The sequence below is a fragment of the Myodes glareolus genome, chromosome 6, assembly GCF_982192425.1.
Source record: "Myodes glareolus chromosome 6, mMyoGla1.1, whole genome shotgun sequence".
NCBI classification, from domain to species: domain Eukaryota; kingdom Metazoa; phylum Chordata; class Mammalia; order Rodentia; family Cricetidae; genus Myodes; species Myodes glareolus.
In genome coordinates this window covers 59104386-59114492 of record NC_142031.1, presented here as the reverse complement: position 1 = coordinate 59114492, position 10107 = coordinate 59104386, and the positions used below count along the sequence as shown (strand labels likewise).

General features: G+C 43.2%; 1 pseudogene; it reads right to left on the bottom strand.

Moving 5' to 3' along the window:
• Positions 1–6724: 6724 nt before the first annotated feature.
• Positions 6725–7376, bottom strand: LOC125403956 (glutathione S-transferase omega-1 pseudogene; annotated as a pseudogene).
• Between the last annotated feature and the right edge of the window lie 2731 nt (positions 7377–10107).

Here is a 10107-nt window from a genome sequence, read left to right as displayed (position 1 = left end):
AGAACTATCCGAATCTGAGGGATGAGATGGCTCAGTTGGCAAAGTGCCCTCTGTACAAGCACGTAGGCCGAGGTTCAATCCCAGAACTCACATCAAAAGTCAGGTGTGCCGGTGGAAATTTGTAATCACAGTGCTGGGGAGGGGAAGATTTGTGGGTCTCTGGTGTTCACCAAGCAGCCTGACCTAGTCTGTGAGCTTCTGGTTCAGTGGATAACCCTGTTTCAAAACAACAAAATAGAAGACTTTTTGAGAATTACACTGAGGTGGACCTACAGTCTCCACACTCAAGTGTGTACACACACACACACACACACACACACACACACGTGTACACACCCAAAGGCCTGTTACAAAGTGTTGAATGACATCAGAGGCACTGAACCCGATTCACAGAGTAGGTCTGGATAAATCAAATATTTCTGAAATCCTGAATATAGAAGCCTGGATAACAAAACTGTGCATATATACTGAGTTCTTAATAATTGACATCATCTTTGCCAAAATGGCTCTTTTTGGCTAGTTATGATTTTCATATACTGGTGTGTGTATTTATCTATACATTTTGTCAACAACTTTGATTGGTTACTTCCATCTTAATGACACTGTTAATTGTATTTGCCTAACACAGTTCCAAGGACAGTTCTGTTTCTTAGGTTTATTAATGCAGTATTTACATTCCATTGCATAAATTATATGATCGTTAATGTTGAACTTTTCAATTGAATTTCTAGTTCATTTTAACACATGAGTGGCCTTTAGTTTAACATTAAACAGAGAAAGAGCACTCATTATCCAAACTATTCTTCCTATTTCAATGACATTATCTTTCTCCTTCCTAAAACTGTAACTCTTTAACTCTACGAATCATCGTTGCTATTAGAAAATCCAAGCTTCCTTTTGGTACAGGCATAAGATATGAGGATCAAAATGAGGGGGTTTAACTGGTGTGGGGGTGAACCTCTAATTTTAGACTTTGGGAGAACGAGGTGGGAGGACACCCCTGAGTTTAAGGCCAGCCTGTACTACACAGTGACTACCAACCTAGGCTGTGCTGCCCAGTGAGGCTTTAGCTTAAATAAGCAAATAAATCAGAACTAATTTGAACATCAATTTGCTTTAACTACGGAGTGATGATTTATACTGTGACTGTGGTCACCCCACTGCCACTTTGTGGATTAAATCACAGTCGACAGGCCCTTTTCTTTTCTCATAATAATTCTGAAGTGAGTGCTGAAGCTTTTTCAAGCTAACTGCTCTTTTTGTTTTCCCATGATTAGTGACATCACAGTGGCCTCTGTCGTAGAGCATAAGTGTTGAAGATAAACATTTTATGTCATATCAGAATCAACATTTCTTGATAAACAGAAATATATAGGTTTATAGAATATATATTCCACCATCTATATCATCTATCTACCTATCATCTATCTACATACCTGTCTGTTTATCTATCTATCTATCTATCTGTCTATCTATCTATCTATAATCATGTCTATCTGTCTATCTGTCTATCTATCTATCTATCTATCTATCTATCTATCTATCTATCTATCTATCTATAATCATGTCTATATGTCTATCTATCTATCTACCTATCTATCTGTCTATCTATCTATCTATCTATCTATCTATCTATCTATCTATCTATAATCATGTCTATCTGTCTATCTGTCTATCTATCTATCTATCTATCTATCTATCTATCTATCTATCTATCTATCTATAATCATGTCTATCTGTCTATCTGTCTATCTATCTATCTATCTATAATCATGTCTATATGTCTATCTATCTATCTATCTATCTATCTATCTATCTATCTATCTATCTATCTGTAATCATGTCTATATGTCTATCTATCTATCTATTTATCTATCTATCTATCTATCTATAATCATGTCTATATGTCTGTCTGTCTATCTATCTATCTATCTATCTATCTATCTATCTATCTATCTATCTATCTATAATCATGTCTATATGTCTATCTATCTATCTATCTATCCATCTATCTATCTATCTATCTATTTCTTGCACTCAGGAGACTGAGGTCGGAGGATTCTGAGTTTGAGGCCAACCTGGGCTGCAGAGCAAGACCCTGCCTTAAAACCAACATAACCCAAACCCAGAAATTCATACGTGCACATAATTAATTATGCAGGACACGATTTTCTTGATGTTCATATAGTTAATAGCAAAGGAATATATGCTAAAATAAAATACCTTAAAAATAAGTATAGATTTGCCTTAAGTAGCACGTGGCATTCTTTTCTGCATAACCATCTATGCAGGATTTCTTAGACTGTTCCAAAATCTATTCTACATCACCTGACCTACATTTCTCTCATTTCCTGGACACCTCTCTGACTGGGGGCCTACACACTTGGTTCTTAACTTCTTTTCCTGCGGCTGTGAAAAAAAATAGCCTGAGAGAAGCAACTTAAAGAAAGAAGAGTTTGCTTCAGCTCCCAGTTCAAAGGTACGAGTTCATCACGGCAGGGAAATCCAGGCAGAGAGAACCGGAAGCAGTGGGTCACACTGTGTTCGCATTCAGGAAGCAGAGAACAGTAGGCGGTCCTTCTCAGTGGAGGGAATGATGCCACCCACGGCGGTGGGTTCTTCCTTTCTCAGTAGGCCTAATCTAGATACCCCCCCCCCGAAAGGCACACCCAGAGCCCCATCTCCAGGTGGTTCGAGAGCTCATCGAGGTGACAGCTGAGATCAACTGTGCACTCTTGGGAACCTCACTGTGGTCAGAGCACACTGTTACTGTACCAAATGACTGGAAGGAGCGGGTTCAAGGCCATACTCACAAACAGGAGACGTTGGGGCTTCATATATCCTAGGGTCAAAGAACAATCAAGTCTTCTACGTTCTGTCATCCAAGGTGAGTTGTGAAATGCAATCCATCTGCAAAGAGTCGAGAGAGAGAGAGAGAGAGAGAGAGAGAGAGAGAGAGGAGAGGAGAGTCATGTTTGTTTGTCCTTCAGGTCTAATCATGTTAAAATGTAGTTGCTTATGACTGTATCCCCGACAGTGCCACTACATAGATCACGAAAGAAATTTTCACTGGAAGAAGAAGGTCCACCCAACTCAACTGAGCTCATCAAGTATAGTTCTAATACTTTTTATAAGAGGAAAGGAAATGAGAAATTTGGAGCGCAGGAGACATCAAAGCAGCAAGCACACAGTGTGTCTAGGTACACTGGCTTACATGGTAACTCCTACTCAGTAAATGAGTTACTGGATTTCACAAATTATTGTTTGGCCGATGACTGTGAACCTCAAGGGCTTGGCCGGAAATGTCGCTCAGTTGGTAGAGGGCTTGTCTAGCATGCAGAACAGCTCCACATGAATTTGGCATGGTGGTGCTTACTTCTAATCCTGACAGCAGGAGGTAGAGAAAGGAGCGTGGAGTGTTCAAGGTCATCCTCAACTTTGTAGCAAGTTTGTGGTCAGCCTGGATCCAGCAGATATAGAGGTCTAACTCAACAAACCTTTCCTTTTTTTTTTTTTTAAGGGAATGAGCATTTATTCTTGGCCATATTTGAGTGGCCATGGCTCAAGAACACAGATTTTTTAAATACATTTTTTATTGATAATTATTGAGCCCTACATTTTTCTCTGCTCCCCTCCCTGCCCCTCCCCTCCCCCTTCAAGTGTCCCATAAGGTCCCTATGCTTCCAATTTACTCAGGAGATCTTGCCTTTTTCTACTTTGTACTTCCCATGTAGATTATATCTATGTAAGACAGCTTTTTTGAATTTTGCAGGAAAATAGATGGAGCTAGAAAACATTATTTTGAGTGAGGTAACCCAGACACAGAAAGACAATTATTACATGTACTCACTCATAGGTGGTTTTTAAATATAAATCAAAGAAAGCCAGCCTACAAATCACAATCCCAGAGAACTGAGACAACAATGCGGACAAACCTTTCTTCTCAGGACCTGGTGGGTGCATCCAGGATGACTGCCGTGGGGGTTAATCGTACTTCTCCAAGTCTACTGACATCAGCTGAGTCTCTTGGAGTCTCTGAAGACCAGGTTGTCCCGACCTTTGCTCAAGGTAGTAACAGAAACACCTCTACTCTGTAACTACCTCTAAAGCCTCCCTCATGTACTTTGTTTTATCTACCAACTCCAACCAGGGCTCATACCAATCCCAGGCTGGAGGGAGAGAGAGCTTCTCAGAAGAGCACAGAAGGAAAAAAGTAATATCATGGAACCAAACCGTCACATAAGCAACTTCTAAGGAGCCCCAATAAGGGCTTAGATTTTTGGGATATTCTTTACAAAGCATATAACACTTCTTATTCAACCACCCTAAGCCTGTGAGGTGGCCATATTGTTATTTCTAAGTTATTATTGTTACAAGTTAACTGGTGAAATTCCCCAGGTCTCCCTGGCCTCCCTCTCCCACACATCTCGCCTCTGACTCTCTTACTAGAACGCTCTACATATAATTACTCCACACAGAGAAATTGCTTTCCCACTGTTGAGAGAGGTCCTGCTAGCATCTTGGAACACGCCATCCTTCTTGTCTGAGCAGAGTATAATTATTGATGTAATTTTAAGCCGCTGTAATTTCATTTCACGAAAAAGCCCCAGCATGAATCCGAAATATCAGGAAGACATTAGGGCTAAAGAAAACAAAATGTTTGGGAGGAGAAAGAAAAGCCGCCATCTGTAGAGTGTGCAAGTGGCATCTGTGTGGGATCATTACATCTCCCCCATTCTGTTGGTGTTCAATTTGTTCCTCAGGTAACTCAATTGACTCACGGGGTTGGAAGTGTGGTGCTTCAGAGGCCTTCTGTTTGCTGATGGCGTATGTCTGACCGGTTTCATTATCCATTTTAGCTTACATCACATTTGCAGGTATTTCTCTTCCCAGTCGCCTCGATAGGTATCTTCCTGAGATGTCTTCCGTTCGGAGCGGCTTGTTTATTATAACATGATCAAGGATCCTCCTCCTACAAAGCTGTGCAAAGCAGCGATGCCAGCTCCGAACGTTGCCCAGAGGGATAAGCAGAGCCCAGAGTTGGGAATCTGGACTGAGAAGTGGGGGAGCGCTGGAGAAATGAAGCAAATGAGGACAAACTAGAGGCAGACACTGGCTCTTGTCACCCACTCCAAGCTTTTCTGTTCAGGGCTGAGTGAACCTTCACCGCTACTCTTAGGTCTAGGTAGCGGTCAGGCTGGCAAGGCTGTGGACCCAGGTGTCTGGCCAGTTGCTAGTCTAGAAGTTGTTGTGAAGATATTTTGTGGGTGTGATCAGCATCTACAGCTGTCTGACTGAAAGTCACCCTGACAAGGTGCGTCATTCAATAGGCAGAAGGTCTGCAGAGTAAAATCCTGGTGCTCCCCAAGAAGGGGCTGTGCCTCAAGACTTAAAACGTAGAAATCCTACCTGCTTTGCAACATGACTGGCCTTGGTTGCAGGCTTTAGGTGGGCTTATCTTTACAATACGGTGAACACAGTGTTAAAGTGCAGCTTGCTTTACCTATGTATCTATATATTACACACACATAGACACAGACACAGACACACACACACAGAGAGGGAGGGAGGGAGAGAGAGAGAGAGAGAGAGAGAGAGAGAGAGAGAGAGAGAGAGAGAGAGAACTTAGAATGTTAAGTGCCCACAGCTTGTACACAAGCAAAAAGCAAAGAACAAAACAGAGAGGAGAGGGTAGGGCCTTCAGCTCTCAGAAGCTGCCCACCCTGCTCTGCTTCATTCATCAAGACTCCTCAATTTTCTCAAAACAGTTCCCTTAGCTAGGGACCAAGTGTTCACATACAGGGGCCTATGGAGCCATTCACATTTAAAAAGGGACACAAGCATACTAACCTGTTGTGGCATTTCATTTGTATTTTAATAAGAAAGCCAACCTGAAGACCAGAAAAGCAAAGCAGCCAACCACTGGCTCTTAATCGTCACCTCGGTCTGAAAATGGCGGTCCTGCTTCCAGGAACCTCAGAATGAGACTGAGACTGAGAGCTGTCTCCTCCCGTTTTATAATCCTCTTTAGTTCTGGGATTAATGGCATGTTTCTGTGGCAAGCTAGTGTGGCTACTGGGATTAAAGATGGGTGCCTTGGCTGCCTGGTAAGGCTGTAAGGCTGGCCAATGTGGCTGTTTTGCTTTTCTGATCTTCAGGCAACCTTTGTTTATTAAAATGCAAATGAATTGCAATGGCATTAACCAGTTCTGCTTCTCTTGATGTTGGGGTTTGAATAAGAACTGTTCACTGCAGGCTCATGCATTTGAATACTCAATCCCTGGTTGGGGATGATGTTTGGGGAGGTTATGAAACCTTTAGGAGGCAGAGCCTTGCTGAAGAAAGCGTGTGTCTGGAAAGAGGCTGTGAGCTTCACAGACTCATTTCACTTCCTGTCCCCTCTGTCTCTGTGTTCTGTGTGTGGGTGAACACGTGACAAACCAGCTTCCTGTCTCGGCTGCCATGCTGCTGCCACGCCTTGCTCACCACAGTGGTCTAAAACAAATGCCTTCCCTCTTAAGCTGTTGTTGGTTCTGATATTTTATCACAGGTCCAGAGACGTCCTAGCACCCTGGACAACCCTGGCTGGAATGGGTCTTGAGACGGACACTGGGGTTCTCTGCAACAAATGCAGAAGCAGCATTGGAACTGGGCAGTAGGAATGGTGGAGAGTGGGAAAATTAGGTGTGTCACTCATATCAGGAAAGGAAAACATTCCTGCCATTCAGAGCCCATAGTTGCGGGCCTCAGGGCTGTCCTGTAGGTCGAGACTTAAGAAATCACTGGAGGTCTTGGCATCAGCTAAGCAGGATGCTACTATGGGATCTTCCTGGACAGCTGCTATCCAGAACTTAAAGTGTGGGCTACATACTCATTGAGTTCCAATGATGACAATCACTGAAACCAAGGTCACATAAAGTAATCAATCATAGAGAGAGAATCCCTACCAAAGAAGGCTGCCTTCTGATTAGTCATGGCCTCCTCTAACTTGTGGAATTCTTTTCTCAATTCTTTTTTTTTTATGCTAGAAAGTCCTCCTCCTTTCTTCTCCACCCCAGTAAGCTTGTAAGCAAAGGCAGAACCTTAGAGAATCTCTCGAAGGTCATCCTCTGGCAAACTTTCCCGTAAGGGTCATCTGTAAACAACTTCTCTTGGTGTTCCTCATCCAGGTACTCACAAGTAATGATGGATTTGGGGATCAAGTGACCCTGACTGTCCCCCAGAACTGGCACCAGCCCAGTCTAGTTCTTCTGGAAGAACCACCCGGGCTTGCTTTTCAGATTGAGATTGATGATTTCAGGCCAGATTCCCTTGGGCTTCAGGACCATCAGCTCTTTTAGAGTGAAGAGGCAGAACCTCATGCTGTAGACATGGATTTTGCCCTTCTAGACGGACCAGGAGCGGGGTGAGCACACTTCCTTGCCTCAAGCTCCTGGCAGATACTGCAGACATCATTGTGCTGTGCAGGCTGAGAGCCACAAGGGTCCCCTTTTTGTTTGCGTGTAGCTACAGCAAGTGAAAGAATCTTGAGGTTTGTGACCCAAAGACAAACGTCCATTGCCTGCAAAGGACTACAAAGAGGAAAAACAGTTGCTATGGGGGATTCTGCTGAGATTTCAGACAGAGACAGAGGAGAAACTGGAATTGTGCTACCAAAAGCCCAGGGGCTTCTGGGCCCAGCAGAAGCTGGAGGAGGCAAGAAGGGCATTCTCTGAGAGACCCTGGAAGGAGCCCAGCCATACCAATATCTTAATTTTGAACTTCTAGCTCATAGAGCTGTAAAGAGAATGACATTTCTGAATCTTTTTTTGATGGGGGATGAAAGTTTGGTAACAACAACGAGTTTCTGAAGGTGTAACAGCCAAAAATTAATTTAAAAATCAAATCCACAATGAAGGTAGGCATGCGGGCAGTCCTCGCCTGTGTTGCCTTGCTAAACTTGATTGTAGACTCGTCTGTGAACACAACATGCACATTTTATGCCATTCCAACAAGCAATGTGACCATATCTCAAGTTCTAGGCTTCCAAAGCAGCCCTTTTCATAGTTTGATTACTGTGCCTGTGTATTAACACCTAAATACACATGTGTGTACCTCTACTTATGGTGATGACAATCTGAGATTGCACACAAATATAGGAGGCAGTGATAGAACTTTGTATGTGAAGTGTTCTGTAAGATCTCTCAAGTAGATTCAGTCATGGGTTACATAAGAACATTCTGGTGGGGATGGACATGGACATTCACATGCATGGACATGCATGGTGAATTCACAAGATATGCTGTATCTGGACATTGTGCCTACCTTGGTTTGTGTAAATATACTCTTGTATGCTTCTATAAAACAAATTTAACCTAATGGCCCAGCTTTCAGAATATCCATGTCTTTATTGACACCGGACTGTATAGGTAGTCAAACTTTCTGGCGGGCAAATGGAGTGTTTAATCACAAAGTTCTGCAATGTCCTGGCTGAACACGGTAAGAGGAGCCCGGGAACCTGGGACTATCTTCATGCAAAGCCCACTCTCTCAATTGCTTTTCTGCTCTGCCCTTTTGTGAATGTTGTAGGTACTTAGTAAACAGGTTCCTTATGGAGTGAAAGATCTTGTCTTTGGCTTCTTCTCACGCATAACTCGGGTGAGTTTGAACACTGGATTCTGTATACCCATCATTCATATGTAAACATTAGACCAGAATACCTCTAGCATGTTCCTCCTCCTGCCTCTCTGTGTTCCTAGGACATATTAAAATATTGCACAAAGTGATTGCACTTCAAGAGCACATGCCATCCCTGGGTTGGTAAACATGCCAGTGGAATGCCATCCCTGGGTTGGTAAACATGCCAGTGGAAGCGAGCCAGTAGGCAGCTCCCCTCCAGGTTCTAGCTCTGCTTGAGGTCCTGTTTTGTCTTCCTCCAATGACATTATGATCTGGAAGCGTAAGCCAAATAAACTCTTTCCTCCCCAATTTTCTTTATGGTCATGGTATTTTGTTGCAGCAGCAGAAACCCCAACTAAGACAGAAACTGGTACCAGCATGGTTGCTGAGACAGACCTGACCATGTTTTGGGGAGGATTATGGGAAGACTTTGGAACTTTGGGCTAAAAGAACTATTGAGTGTTAAGAGTTCAATGGGATGTTCTTTAGGCGCTTGGAAGACAAGAATGTTGAGCGGATGGAGGCCTGACTTTGCAGAGTTTCAGAGGGAAGTTTAAAGACTATTGGTGCCATTTGTTAGTTTGAATTAAGATCCCGAGGTTCTGTTTAGCTGGGGCTGAAGAATCCGCTGTGATGAACAAGATCCCAGAACTACTAAAGCAAATTTTGCTTTGTCGGGATACTTGATGCTGGTCGGCAGGAGCTAAGAAATTAGTGGTGGCTAAGAGGAGACCAACATTATGGAGGTGACATCTTCTGAGTATTTCCTGAGAAATTCCCAGAGAAGCTATGTTCCATAGGCGGCCAAGGTTGTCCCTCGTGCTGGCAGCCAGACACGGCAATGTGCCAGCACCACCCAGGTGATGCTGATTTTTAGAGCATGAAGGGGTCGTGGAGAGCAGCTGAATCTTGGTACTGTAAGAGGCTGTTGGTAAAGCAGCCTGAGTTGATGGCCTAACTAAAGAGGTAATGCAAAGAAACTAAGGCGTCTCACCATGCAGAGAGCTTACTGGTGGAAGGGCAGCCTAGTTGTAGCAGAAGACCCGAGCATCTTGAAGATGGCAGTATCATGGGAGGACCATCAAAACCAGCAGTAGTGGACCCAGACAGCATCTGGAAGACAAGCTGTGTGTGCTGCAGAGGGTGAAGCTGAAGAGGTGACCCAAGTCCTTTGGAGGAGCCCAGAAGATGGTGAGTAGGTCCCACACATTGGCTGGAATTTGGTTGCTTTGATTTGATTTGTGACTGGGCTGATTTTCCCTTCTAGAAGTAAGGCACAGTTGAGAGATTTGAATTTTAAAAGTTTGGCTATTTTAAAGGGACTGAAATTTTATGTATTCGAATTCATAATGACTGTGGAACTTGTAAAATTACTTATATTTTGAAGGTGATACCTAGGTGATGAGTAAGAAAGGAAGGGTTGTGACTTAACAGTGATGTGTTTGTGTG